Raw genomic sequence first — 15,589 nt, forward strand, 5'->3', positions numbered from 1 at the left:
AAATTTAAAAACGGAGACCAAACGCAATGCAGTTTGCACAAGTTTTTTTTATTTTGGTTACTTTTGAAGAAACTTATCTTCACTTTAATTAAAAATGTACTTTTGTCTACATTTTTTTAATAATTAAATGACTCGCGAAGGAATATTATCATGAGTAAACGGTCCACGGAGGCAAATTTGGTTGTTTTTCAATTAGTGATTAACACACGTTAAAAGGATGTGACAACATTGTGCTCCTTCGTAGTTTTCTGTCATATTTACGGCATTTTTTTCACAATTTTGTCTAGCTGTGGATTAAAGTGGACGTCTTAAATTATAGACCAAATGGAAATAGTCTGAAGCTGGAACTGGACGAATTTAAGGCTGAATTTCGGAAGTGAAAATGCTGCGCCATCTCACCAATTCGCCCAAGTGCCGTGTGCCAACCGCCACCATGCAAAAGCACGGCAGTTAATCTAGCTGTTGTTCGAGACAGTGAGACTGGCAACAAAACTGTGAGCAAAGACATTGACTGTTGCTTGGCGGCGAATGTTGTACTGAAACTTGCATTCAAATGTTTGTGCAACAAAATAGACCGTTTTACTTCCAGAAGTTCTAGCAGAATGAGGAATATATTATCGTCTCGGTTGAAAGCTTGCGTCGAGTTCAAGACAAGGTCAAGCCTGACCAGGAGGGGGTGAGTCAATGAGTCGACACAAAAACGGTTCTTTTTAGAACCGCCTACTCAGTAGGGCAGACAACTCTCATACAGAAATAATTGTCTCATTATGCTTTTTTTACTTTAAATCTCAGAGGACAAGGTGTTTACAATTCAGGCAAATTTCTCTCAAACTGTACTTTTCATACTCAAGGTTTTGTTGGTTTAAAAATAACTAAAACAGCACTGAAAGATTTATGAACAATCTCTTGTAAAAAATACTTGGTTTAGCTAATAGTTTGTTGTCAAATAATATAAAAGCACCTGACATAAATTGTTGTAACAATGAAAATGATTGGTACTCATTTGCAAGGTTTCGCAATAAAGGTACTGCATGTACTGCCAATTCAAATAAATTTAGTTTAGCAATACATTATGTTGAGACAGGGTTCGAAAGATGTTTTAACAGATAGATGAAAAAAAAAGTTTCAAAAAGGGTATTTTTATTCTTTTTAACCTCATTTAAAAAACGTGTTGTGAAATTGTGTTGATCTTTTATCAGACCATTATCACACTATGATGTAAATGTTTGTACAAGTGTTAAAATTAAAAATAAATACATTTTCGTCGTAAAAAAAAAAGAATACAAGTTTATTATAGTCTGAATTGGAATGTGGTATCCCTGCTCAGCTACTGTTGAACTTGCAGTGCACACGTCCGTCACTCACGAACTGAACAATGATGCGGAAAGGTCGTGACCATCTGTATGCCAATAGCTTCCAGCAAACGCAACACTTCGTTTGGAACTGATGTCATTCATTGCGTCAACAAAAGAAACAGTAATACATTTTTCAAAGGAGATGAGAACAAGAAGAAAACTACATTGATCTTCAACGCGCCTAATCAGGCTAATAGGATTATAGAGTCTATTGAATTGCACAAATTTAAATGACTATAATAATAAGAAAACTGACTTTGGAACATTTCAGTTTGTTTATGCGCAGTGCGTTGCAAAGGCAAAACTCATCACCAACATTACTGACCCAAACAATCATTCAAACATTGAATTATACACACAGACTTTAAATATAAATAAATGCCCTATAAAGGGGAAGTTTAACAGCTGAAAAATTAGTTCCTTTTTTAAAATTAGAGAAAGTAGTATAAAAACAAAACCAGTTAATTAGTGCTTATCATAGTTTCCTTTTTGTTTTAACTCAAGTTCCAAGTGGTAAACATGGAGTGAATGATTGAGATAACAATATTGGATGAGAATGTAGCCTCCTGGAGAGGGAATGTTTGTTTGCCAAAAGAGTGGATATACATGAGAAAAAAAGCAACCACATCAAAATAACTTAAGAAGTAGATAAATATGTAGTAATTTAAATACAGCATTCGTGCTCTAGGCTTACTTATACAGTTTTAGTAAAGAGTGAACGATTGAGATAATTTTGGGTGAAGTGGCCTCCTGGAGAGGGAATGAAAGTTTGCTAAAAGAGTGGATGCACAAAATACTCTATAAAAGAACAGCAACATGAAAATGGATTAATGAAGTAAATTACAAGTGTTCTTTTAGGCCTATAGTTTTTAGTCTATTCACTAGGTATTGTGTCTCTTCTCAGACTAAATCTTTCAAATTCTTCATTCAAAGTCTTGCTTCGAAGTCATTTCCTCCTCTTGTTCATCGGTTGATGTTCTTATACTGAAGTTCATGCTGCCTTTCATAGCTTCATCAAACCCACATCATGTTTCTTGGCCCTGAGATCATTAATGCACAGTATCCTTTCTGTGATCATGTCTCATTTAGACTCTATAGCTACAGGTGGAAATAATTCTCTTCTGTGTGAATCAGGTATTCACATGTTTGCAATTAGCAGATTATATAACGTTTTTTCCGGACACAATGTTGAGAGTTGGAATTATTTGTTTGATGTGGTCTGCCACTTGCCCACTGGAAGTCATGAAGACCCAGCTGACATTTCTCCCTTGCTCTTATGTATTAATTAACACAAAATTCTTCTTGTGTTTATTTTTACTTGATGCAATTGATGCAACTGACACCAAAGTCTATTGTTTGAAGAGAATTGCAGCATCTTTTCCAGTGAGCCCTATCTATATCTTATAAGTTCAAAATATTTAAGAGGTAAGTAAATAAATTGTGTTCAAGTACTTTTCTTCCTAAATACCATCTCCTTCTTAGTTTGTTGCGTATTCATATATGGATTTATATTTTTAAGTAGTTTTGGTAAGTAAGTTTTTGCAAGTAAAAAAGTAACTGTCTGTGAATGTAGTAAGGGTAATCTGAAATGCAGTTCGTTATTACTCTGTGACATTTCAAGACAGCGTTCTATATAGGGCTGTCCTTCTCACCTGTGGAAGATTCTACACACAGTCCCCCTCCAAACACTTCTTCTTACTTCCTCATCTCAGAGAATCTCTCTGCATATTTATCCACAGTCTCATTTTGTGAGACACACTCCCCATCTCATGACATCATTTTGGTGTCAGGGATAAAATCACCCCAAGGTAAGTGTAAGTGTCTACGTCCGTATACATGGTTATGTTTACAGTGTCAGAAATACTTACACCTTGTTACGCGTTTAGTGGTTAGCATTTTTGTATTATTAGTAATTAATAAGGTACAAATATTAATAAGCATGATAGTTAATCTAGAATGGTATTTGGTACATATCAATTTTATTATTTGTTTGTTTATGTATTTTTTTTTTTTTTTTTTTTTTTTATATTTCCTGTGTCAGCCCCCATGACTCTTGTCTCATTGATGATGTTAGTAATTTTTTTTGGGTGCTGTCAATCCTTACTTCGTAAAAAACCTCTTCTTCTTATCTATACTGTGTAATTTGATCTCTTTTTCTATCAACACCTTCACGACAATCTGTTTTGTCAGGGGTAACAAACTCAAGGTAAGTTTCTGTACCTGGGTATGGTTGCCAATGTCAGTTATGTCTTATAATTGTGATAATATCTTAGGCGTACCCCGAGTGTAAAACATAATATTGGTGTTAGTTATTTTGTAAGTAGTAAATAATGTTCAATTATATCGGTATTAGCATGGTAAATAAGTACGTGTAGTCTATGGTGCAAATATCTATTGGGCTTTTTACATTTCCCCCAATTTGGAAAATTTTCCTTTCTCATCCCAACATCTCCTTAATCTATTTGTGTGAAAGCTGAATAGGGAACTTCTTCTTGGAAAGTCTTTCTTTTGTCTTATCTTAAAACTAAGTCTCTTCTCAATCTATGGACTCTGTATCTCTTTGTCTAAGATGCACTCCCGCATGTCAGGGAGAACAAACTCAAGGTAAGTTTCTGAACATGTATGGGTTTGTTACCATAGCCTGTGTCAGAAATATTTACAACTTGTTCTGGCTTAATCTTATGTGTGGTTTGATAATAAAACGGTAGAGTTTTAGTGTTAATAATTTTGTAAGTAGTAAATAATGTACAAGTATAATTAGCATGGTAAATAAGTAAATGTAGTCTATGGTGCAAATAACTATTGGGCTTTTACATTTCCTCCGAATGTTAACACTTTTCCTTTCTCATCCCAAAATCGAGGCATTTCTTCTTGGGAAAACCTTTCTTTTGTTTTATCTTATAAAAATGTCTCTTCTCAATCTATGGTCTCTGGAACTCCTTGTCTAAAGGTGCACTCCTGATGAAAATTTACTTTTGTCAGGGATAACCAACTTAAGGTAAGTTTATGTACAGAATGTGTTGGTATGTTGGTAATATCTAATTTTAGTGGTTAATATTTGTGTAGGTAGTTAATAAGGTACAAGTTTATCAGTATTATCATGAAGTCCATGGTGCAAAATAACTATTGGGCTTTTAATATTTCCCCCAATGTGGACACTTTTTCTTTCTCATTCCAGCAACTTATGTCTCTTGTCCTAAGCATAATTATTTGTGTGAAATACTGAATAGGGAATTTCTTCTTTGAAAGCATTCCTTTTGTCTTTTCTTATATCAGTGTCTCTTCTCAATCTATGGACTCGGTATCTCTTTGTCTAAGAGGTATTTCCGCTTGTCAGTGATAACCAACTCAAGTCCTTAGTTTTTCGATGTGAGATAATTACCAGACAGTTTCTTCTTATCTTATTTTTCTTATCTTACAAATGTTTCTTCGCTTCCCTATCTATAGATAGAGGAGATAAGAGACGTTCTAAAAATAAGAAAAACATAGACTCCGGATCTCCTTATAAGATGCATTCCCCACCCAATGACATTATTTTGTGTTATAATGGATATAACCAATTCAAGATAAGTTTCCGTACATGTACAGGTACACATAAATAATTGTCTTTAATTCTGGTAATCTTTTATGTGTATTGATTACTTTATATCAGATATAAGTTCAATATTATTGTTAGTACTTTTCTTTTCTTTTTTATGACACCTTTTTTTTTATCCATGTCTCTTGTCCTCAATGGTCAGTGTAAGACCCTCGGTTTCCTTAGCTGCCACTTGTTAACGCATGTATTGGTATGTTTAGAGAGTAAAAAGTTAGGTACAAGTCAGTATTACGGTATGGTACGTGTAGATGGTGCAAAGTATTGTGTATTTTTGTAATTCTCTTCTCCCCTTTTGGCCAATTTCCTTTTCTCATCCCACTTGACTCTTGCCTTAATCGATGTGAGATAATTACGAGACAGTTTCTTTTTTTTTCTTATCTTAAAATGTGTCTTCTCTGCTCTATCTATAGATAGAGAATTAGAGACATTTGAAAATAAGAAGAATGTGGACTCTAGATCTCCCCCCCCCCCCCCCCCCCACAGCAACACACACCCACACATGATATTATTTTGTGTTATCATGGATAATCAATTCATGGTTAGTGTCTGTACATAGGTACACATAATTGTCTCAAATTATTGTATTTTTGTTATGTGTATTGTACATTGTTGTCCTCAACGGTCGGTGTAAGACTTTGGGCTGCTATTTCACTCTAAACGTCCCCTATCTAACCCACTGGTTTCCCTGACTAGTACCTGTCTCAGACAGGTAAGTGTGTGCACCTGTCAGTTGCCACACCCATTTAGTAACAGGTGGCAATGACTGTTTACTCGTACATCGTGAATGATTGTTTTTGTTTTCTCTCTGGTCAGCTTTTCAACCCAATGCACTAGAGTCCTCCCTTTCACTTCAAGAGGTATCTATTGGGCTGCCCTAAACTACAGATCCTCTCCTGTCCTTATAAAGCCCACCTTGATGGATATGAATTTAGAAAGAAATAGATGGTGCACAATCTATTTTATTCCTAAATTCAGATTCCTATTTCTCTACTACCCTCTTTCTTCCATTTATTTCCGAATCCTTTGCCTTGTCATGAATCAGGTGTGTGCGAATAAGGAATAAAGGCTACTCTACACATTGGATGCTTCAGAAAAGGAAACGAAGAAAACATTTTGAGCAATCATCATCGTCATCATCAGGTCGAGCGTGCTCATGTTTCCTTGCCAAGTTTCTTCCATCTTTCTCTGTCGCTCATTGCATTTGGTAGATCTTCGACCTGCATCCGGTATCCACCAATAGTCAATATAGGTCTTCTTTGGGCGTCCTGGTGTTTTTCTGCCACGGATGGGTCTCCGATACAAAGTAGAACATGCTCTACACATTGGATGCTTCGATTTAGAAAAGGAAACGGGGGATTAATAATCATCTTGAGATCAGGAAAATCCATGAAAATGGCAAAATTGAAGGACAGTGATAAACTCTGTGAGAACACTACATTTTTTTCCAAAAGCTTAATACAGTCATAATTTTTGTATTGTATTTATAATTAAATAAGTTCGCATGTAGGCCTAATTAATTTGTAAGCTCAATAGTTAATTAGTTAAATAAATGAGGAGTGAATGAGCATCGGTGAGTTAATGGATGGGCGATGGATGCATAGGTTGCTGAACAACAATAAAATGGAACTTGAGTAAATTGGTTTGATTAAATGTACTTAAATAAAATCTAGGTAAATAAAACAAATTCCACCAAACATAAAAATTGCAAACAAACATTCACGCAATTTACAACAGCAAACGCATCGCACTGCTAACGCTAAAGCGCAGCTTTGGACAAAATTGAGCCCTTACATGCTCAAAGATGGAAATCATTAATGAGATGAGGTTATCATTAATGTCTTAATGATATACCAACAACAATAATTGACTCAGATCACTGATCAAATGTGAGAAATCTTCAGGCAGTGACGCCACGCCCAACAAAGACAACTCCAACATCAGTGTCAAATCGACCACACCCATGTATGGGTTTTTCGTCACATCCACCAATAAATCACCAACGCGAGTTGTTCTGCCACACCCAGAAAGGACCAAATTATCGAGTAATCGCGTAGTTTAACCACGCCCATCAAAAACACCCATAAATCATCAATGTGGGTGCGACATTTAACCACGCCCATCAATCAAGAAATGATCAATGTGAATGTGTCAATCAACCACGCCCATCAATGTTACCCAATAAGTTGTCTATGTGAATTTGCGTCAATATTGTTAACCACGCCCACCAAAGACATCCAAGAAATCATCAATGCGAGTGTGCCGTATACCACGCCAAGAAAGGATTATGAGAATGCATCTTAAACCACACCCTGAAGAGAAAGGATGGACAAAAAACATTAATGTGACTTTATCAATATTGTTAATATCTAACTTTTCAGTGGAGTAAAACAGGCTGAACAAAAGTAATGTTGCTTGTGTGTCAAAAATAGAACAGACACATTGTTGTGTACAATTTTTGACTCTAGGATATTAAATTGGTGCTAAGTTGGTGTTACGTTAATTTGGTTTGCAATTTTGCAATAATGTTAGCTTCAACCTCATGGTCACAACTTTAATGTAGTGATTAATTATTGTGTAATGATGCATTGGCATGACTTAGAGGAAATTATGTACAACGTATACAACTCTTCAGAGCCGTTGGGCCACCACAATCGCATAATTTGTTATCGACACTGAAAAAAACATCGAGGGAGAACTTGTCACCTGGAAACAACTTAATTATTCCAAAGGAGAAAACATTTGAATGTATGCAAATAGTGAACAACTAAGGACGTAAAATGGAACGTTTTGAACAATGGGGCGCATAACTATCATTCCGCTATGCGATGAGAAAGCAAATCCAATCACAAAACATCGTACAACACCCAAAAAAATTTACACGGATAAAAAAACGCTAAATTAATAATGTTCTTAGTGTTGTTTTTAATAAACTGATAAAAAAAAACATGTATGAAGTGATGAATGGTGAGAATTGGAATGTGGCAGTGTAAACAGTATAACAGTAAACATATTAATAGTAAACATATTTCTTTATTTATAAACGAATAAATAAATAAGTTAACAAGTACGGAGCAGCTCTTGAAAAGTACTTTTTACCGAAGGGTAATTAGTAGTGCGAGGTTCTGGAATGGTCTCCGTGGTGCCGAAACTTGGGGTTAGTTGGGAGATCTTCAAAAGCTTCTTTGCGCTTACCAACCTGCGGAGAAGATGAGAAGGGCTGCCAAGTTGGCGTAGTGTTATCTTTCCCCATCTTCCACACCTCTATAGGACCCTGGTTCGAATCACGCAAGGGACACTACAAAAAAACGCAAGAACACATAAGTGCCGAGACTACTACGAGGATTTAGGTTTTCTGTCCCTGCCTGGCTGATTGGGTTTGCCATGGATTCATTCTCTGAGGTTTCCTCCCACATCTAACAATGAAACGTCTGTCCTTGTCTTCTTTCCAGTTGGTTCTTGACTGGTACTGATAATTGAGTTCATTTTTGTCTTCTTCTGAGAGAGAGTCATTATCTTCACAATCAGGAAAAAGTGAAAGGATCAATCAAAGGTCTGATGAGGAATGTGTAAAGATAACTTGAACTTCTCTTGTCTGCTCAACTGTTTACATTCTGCATTCATTTGAAGATAATTTTATTTCATAATAGAGTAGGCCTAGCCTAAATGCAAAATAATATCAGTTTAAAATAAAGTAGCCTATGTATCAACGTAAAATATAAACAAGAGTGCGTGCATGCAATGTGAATGTTTAACTGGTTGGTTGACTGATGGGTGACATTCTAATTTCAATAAACTGCTGATTAATAGTTTATTTTAATCAATACTAAGTTCATGCAGTCAAACATGTTTCATTAAAACACAATTCTTCGTCAACACGCGTGCTAAGCGAATGTTACATGGTAAATGAACAATATGAACATTAACTTTTGGACCATTTTGACACTCGATGGATTTAAACTTTAAGGAAATTAGCAATAGTATGCGCAAATGGATATAGCTTGTACTACTTTGCTGTAGATTCAAGACATTGACACATTTTAACTGCACTGGATACTTCTGTGGATATACCTCACTGGATATAAATCAATGGATATATCTCTATGGATATACTCACCGGATATACCTCACTGGATATACCTCACTGGACATAAATCAATGGATATACCTCACTGGATATACTTCACTGGATATACCTCAATGGATATACCTCACTCGATATACCTCAATGGATATACCTCGTAATTAATAACTCAATGGATATAATTATCTCACTGGATATACCTCACTGGATATACCTCACTGGATATACCTCACTGGATATACCTCACTGGATAATCTCAATGGATATACTCACCGGATATACTCACCGGATAAACCTCACTGGATATACTTCACTGGATATACCTCACCGGATATAACTCAATGGATACACTTTACTGGATATACCTCAATGGATGTACCTCCCTCGATATACCTCAATGGATATACCTCAATGGATATACCTCCCTCGATATACCTCATGGGATATACCTCACTGGATACCTCACTGGATACCTCACTGGATATACCTCACAGTGGATATACCTCACTGGATACAACTCAGTGGATATACCTCAGTGGATATACCTCACTGGATATACCTCAATGGATATACCTCAATGGACACTCCTCACTGGATATACCGCATTTGATATACCCTAATGGATATAACTCCCTGATGGATATAACTCACTGGATATACATCACTGGATATACCTCATTGGATATACCCCCAACGGATATAACTCACTGGATATACCCCGATGGATATAACTCACTGGATATACCTCACTGGATAAAGGTCCTACCTTAAAGTACCGTAACTCAAGCAGAGATGGACCACAGCGTCCACAATCTGTGAAAGATAAACCACCAAGTCTTTGTTGAGAAAGAGCAGCAAATCACAAACAATAATAATAGTAAAACTATACCATTAAAATAATCAATATAAACCACAAGGGAAAAATCATTTAAACAAATTAATTATCAATGTAAACCACGAGGGAACAAAATCATTAGAAAAAATGTATCATGTTATGTTATGTTGTAGTTTTTACATTTTAGGTTAATTTTTTTAAGGAAAAGTTATTTCCCAACAAGAAACGGGTGAACAACTAATCGGGACATTTGAAAGTGAACAGTTCCTCAAATCAAGACCTTGTGCCTTCTACAATGAAGAAAAACAGCAACCAAATCTTCAAATCTGGAAGTGACAGCACGTGAAAACACTATTGCAAGTGGTTTCTTTTATTGAACATTTGACTTTAAAGAAATCAGCAGAACTGTGCCAGTCGAGAAGGACAGTGGCAAGGACAATACTTTACAACTTGTATCCCGCCCCGAACAAGATCAAGCGCATAAATAACACATTACACAAATTCAACATAATTTCAATTTAAAACAGTCATAAAAACGCTAAGAAAAACCGAAAACACCGTTAAAATTGTCGTAAATAAATTTAATAAAAGTTTAATAAAAACGTATTCGAGACATTGAGATGAGTTGAAAGAGATGGTTTTCGTGTGACGTGTAAGAGTGGATAAAAAAGGGTTTAAATAAACAAACTTAGGTAAAAAATAATAAGTAATGTAAACTTAGGAATTTGGTCAGAGGTCAGAGTAAACCATGTTGTAATTGGTGGGATGGAATCGCTCAAGGAAGGGCGCCTGTCTTTGCAGTCAAGTTGTTCATCACATCATCTCTTTGGCAAGGGATTTATTCCTCATCCTCAAGAATGTGTAGTCTGATTTGTTTTTAATCAGACAACTTTTTCTTTCTAAGTCGTCACAACTCTCAAACTCTTTTCTGCTGTCTTTTCCTTTGCAAAGTACTTCAGTGTTCTAAATCTTTGAAATCATGGTGTCTTGATTCAAAATCACATTCAGCCTTTCACTAATGTGGATAGATGCACCAGGTAAGTTTTCTCTTATACTATGGGAAACCATAGGCACCAATTTTCTTCCTCCTGTGATCTTAAAATATTTCGTCTTTGTCTATGAAAGAGATTGAAGATACATAGCGGGTGTCGGTTTGTTGACCTTGGAAGGGAAGCTTTATGTTGCATAAACGGTAAGTGTGTAAAATACGGGCACTCTTCATTCCAACTGCGGCACTATAGGCATGACTTTATTATCTTCTTTTTTGCAAAATACTCTATTGTTATAACTTCTTTGTTTCTGGCTGTGAATACAGACTTTATTCATCTTTGAAAATGGCTCAATATTATCCTTCCGCCTGTACGAAAACTTGAAACATTACATGAAGGCTCCAACGCCAGAAGGTTAACGTCAATGAGGGTGCTACTTCAAATCCATGCTCAGCGAAAAGATGTTCGCAGGTAGGCTCAATATTGTCAGTGTTGTCTTCATCTTGGCAAAGGGATAGTAAATCTTCAAGATGGCAAGGATGCGGGCTTGTGGACCAAAACGTTTACTTTCTTATCACAGTGAAACGCATCTCATTGCATCATTGTCCAGCTCGGAAAAATTTCAACGAAACAAGGCTGGCAGTACATGCTTTTGAAACAAAAAGGAGCCAATTTGGAAAGTGAAAACGTCATCTTTGGTAGTGGCACAGAACCACCTGCAATTTTGAGGTCTGTTTAATGTAGAATATATGAACTAATTAGGTCTAGGTCTAGTTTAAACGTAACACATCTTGGAGTGAGAACATGATACGACATGAGTGTGAGTGAGTGATACGGATGAAATGGCTGTATCAGCTGAATGACATTTGATTGGTTGAAGGCGGAAGTGTGATCGAAATATTCAACGAACACAATGGGGAGGGGTTAAATTAGTTTAAACGAACACGATTAAACTGACACTACATTTACAAACATCAAACACTAACCCAATCAGTCAATCAGATAACAACGTCTTGCGTTAACACGTGACATCCTTTAGAGTTTGCGCACTGCGAACATGAATCAAAAACATTACGTCATCGCATGAACGTCAATGAATACACCAATCAGGATCGCGACTCAGAGGATTCAGCGTCAACTCATGAATAACCATCACCCGCTCTGGAAACTACGGAAACTGTCTGATGACAGTGGATATAAGATTGGAATACTGAACTCTGTGTCGAGGTTTATTACATTTTTAAGTTATAAGTAAGCAATGCAAGGATAATGATCATTAGCGAGAGAGCTGCATGTCGACATTATGTTGTTCATGATAATATCATCGAGACAAATGTGGAAGCTTCAGTAAAAACTGTTTTATTTATTTATTATGTGAGTTCAGCAAAAGTCGACAATGGAAGAAGCCGCTGACAAACGGTTTCTTCAAAGATGGAAAGCTTTTTATGGAGGCTTTGTGCAGCCAAATTTTGCTACTGTTTGCTAAAATAATGTTGTTGTGAAAAACTGTATTATAGAGTTGTTCATATTGTGCATTTGAGTGTCATATTAAGTGGAAAAGAATAGGTTGGCATGGAGGCTCTGTGCAGCCAAATTGTGTAATTAATTTTGTTTTATTTAAAGGATACGTTGTTTGTGAGTTTTTATTTTGTTTTTTATTATAGAGTGGTCTTGTATGTATTTTGAGTATCATAAGTGTGAAAGTCATAAATAAAGCAGGTTTTATTAGTCGATGGGAGGCTCAGTGACAACTGTTGCAATTCAAAAGGCCTTCGTAAAACGTGAGTTACCAGTTACGTCGACATTGGGAGAAGTCACTATAAAATAAGAGATTAAAAATTCTTCCGGCGATAAAATTATTGCCAAATTTGTGCGTTTTGTGTTTTGTTAGAAAATTGTGTTGACTGTGTACTGTGTGGGTGTCATAAACAATTATGACAAGTGTGAAAATCATAAACATATGACTTTGGTGGTTTATATTAATAGTCATAAAAAAAGGTCAGTTTTATTTCAGGAAATAGTTGTCTTTTAATTTTAATACGGAAGTATCAAAGAGGACGAAGCGTCTACTGAAAATTGCAATATTAGCGCGAATAAAAAAATCTAACCTCTACAGAATGCGGGGCTATTCGCCATCGGATAGGCCTACTCTACAGGAAAATCAGCTAGGAACTTGTTGGAAAACAGCAGTATTGTTGGTCAAGGCACGGTGAACTTCGTTGAATTCAAGGTACTAAATTTAACATAGGCCTATGTTTGAGTTATCCTAGGCCTAATTTTAGTCTTTGTATTGTCTAGGCCTATATATAATTTTCCAGAATCAAGGCCTATGTAATTTTGTATCACAGTCAGGCCTACAGGTTATTGTAGTTTATAATGGGTAGTATGATACTTTTATATTGTTTGTTTAAAAACAGATTTACTTAAAGAGGGAAAGATTAACTTGGGAAAGAACAAATCGGTCAGGACAACATTGTTAGGTGAGGAAGAGACGGCTGTGTGGGGAAATGGAGGAGGCCGTTTCAAATATAAAAATAATAGGCTTAGTTTATATTATTGGCTAGCAAAGCTATAAATTGATACCTTAAAAAAAATTAAGAATGATTTACTTTGAAAAGGAAAGAACAAATCGAGGAGGACAACATTGCTATAATATGGGAAATGGAGGAGGCCGTTTCAAAAATAAAAATAGCAGGCTTAGTTTATATTGGCTAGCATAGCTATAATAATTGATACCTTTTTAAAAAAAAAAAGTTTAAAATTATTTACTTTGAAAGGGAAAGAACCAATCGGTCAGGACAATATTGTTAGGTGAGGAAGAGACGGCTGTGTGGGGAAATGGAGGAGGCCGTATCAAAAATAAAATAGGCTTATTTTATATCGGGTAGCATAGGTTTAATAATTGATATTTGTTAAGAATAATTTACTTTGAAAAGGAAAGAACAAATCGGTAAGGACAACATTGTTAGGTGAGGATTGGACGGCTGTGTGGGGATGGAGAAGGCCGTTTTAACATAATAACTTTAAGTGAAAGATCTTAGAAATTATTTGTTCCAACAAATTATATTTTTGTTTAACACTTATCAAATTAATTTACTAATCACTGAATATGTTTTTTTTAGTATATTAATAAGAGTAGGCCTATTGTAGAAGATCAACCGAACACAAGAAAAATAGCCGTAATAAAATTCCCTTACGGAAAATAGATTTACCAATTTCTCCTCTAAAAATACAATTATTTTCCCCGATAGAGTGCACTGGAATGTAACGTTGTGTGCAAGATGCACTTGTGATGTGTTACAATAGCCCACTATCAACTTGTTTTGGAAAAAGTAAGTCAACAAAAGTAAGCAGATGAAATAATTATGCACTTTGCATAAATTAAAAATGACAATTTTCGCCTTTATTGTTATTTTTGTTTATACTAATGTTTGTATGCATAATAGTAGTGACATTAATGCTTTCACATCAATTTGCATACAAAACTCTCTTGAAACCCTCCAAAACAAAGTATTAAAAAATGGAAAAGTGAAGTAAGGAACATAATAATAAGCATGCATAATTTGCATAAAGTTAACAATAAATACAATTTTCGTTTTTCGCCTTTATGTTTACTATAATAAGTGCACGTTGCAGACTGGATATGATTGTCACATTAAATTTTCAGTGTCCCTGAAACCATCCCCCCCCCCCAAAAAAAAAAAAAAATAAATAAATAAATATTTTTTGAACAATATTCAAAGAATCAAAGGTGCCAATAATTATTTAAATTCAATTTGTTTAATTAAAATTAAGTGCGTTTTAGGCACTTACGAAAAATAAACGTTATTGGCTGCGCCTTTAAATGTTGTTTGACGGCTTTGGACTTGGCACCATGGGTCAGAAGATGTTAGGGGGTTCACAGTACTTTACAAAATTATTATGCTTGGGCCTGGTCTAAAGGGGTTCCAGTATAAACTTATTTATTTAGGATTACGTGCGGATTTCAATACACTACAAATTAATATGATTATTTGACTGCCCCTTTAAATTATTTGACGCCTTGGACGGGGCACGACTGGGTTAAAATAGGGAGCTTCCAAATTTACACAGTTATGCATAACCCGGTCCGGGGTTTTATATTGTTAATTAGGTTTATTTAATTATAATTATGTCCGAAAATTAAATAATTATGTTATTGTCCTGGCCCTTTGAAAATGTTTGACGCCTTGGACCGGGGGACGACATGACAGAAGATAAAAATGGAGGTCCAATTTTTACCAAAAAACAAATAAATTGTGTTCCAGTATTACATGCACATTGATGAAATAATTATTGACTGTTGAACCACCTATACTATTTTCTGACCCGTGCCCAGTCCAAAAGGTGTCCGAACATCGCAGGGAGCAGTCGAATATTAATTTTATTGTTGGTGCTTAATACGCAAATCATTTTAATTAAATACATTTGATTTAAATATATTGGTGCCTGTGATACTTTGAATAATCTGTGATACTTTGTTTTGGTTGTTTTCAAGTGACAGTTTCGTATTAATTAAGCAATTTGAGTGAACATATTATATAATTAATATGATTGTTTGCTATTTTCAGGGTGTCTGATAATAGTAAATGGAGGCGAAACTGCAATTTTCTGTTTATTATGCAAATTATGCATATTTCCCTTGCTAACTTGTGTCTTCTTTTTGATAATGTTGTTTTGTAGGGTTTTAAGAGACTTTTGCAAACGAAATCA

The sequence above is a fragment of the Asterias rubens genome, chromosome 14 (assembly GCF_902459465.1).
Source record: "Asterias rubens chromosome 14, eAstRub1.3, whole genome shotgun sequence".
NCBI classification, from domain to species: Eukaryota; Metazoa; Echinodermata; class Asteroidea; order Forcipulatida; family Asteriidae; genus Asterias; species Asterias rubens.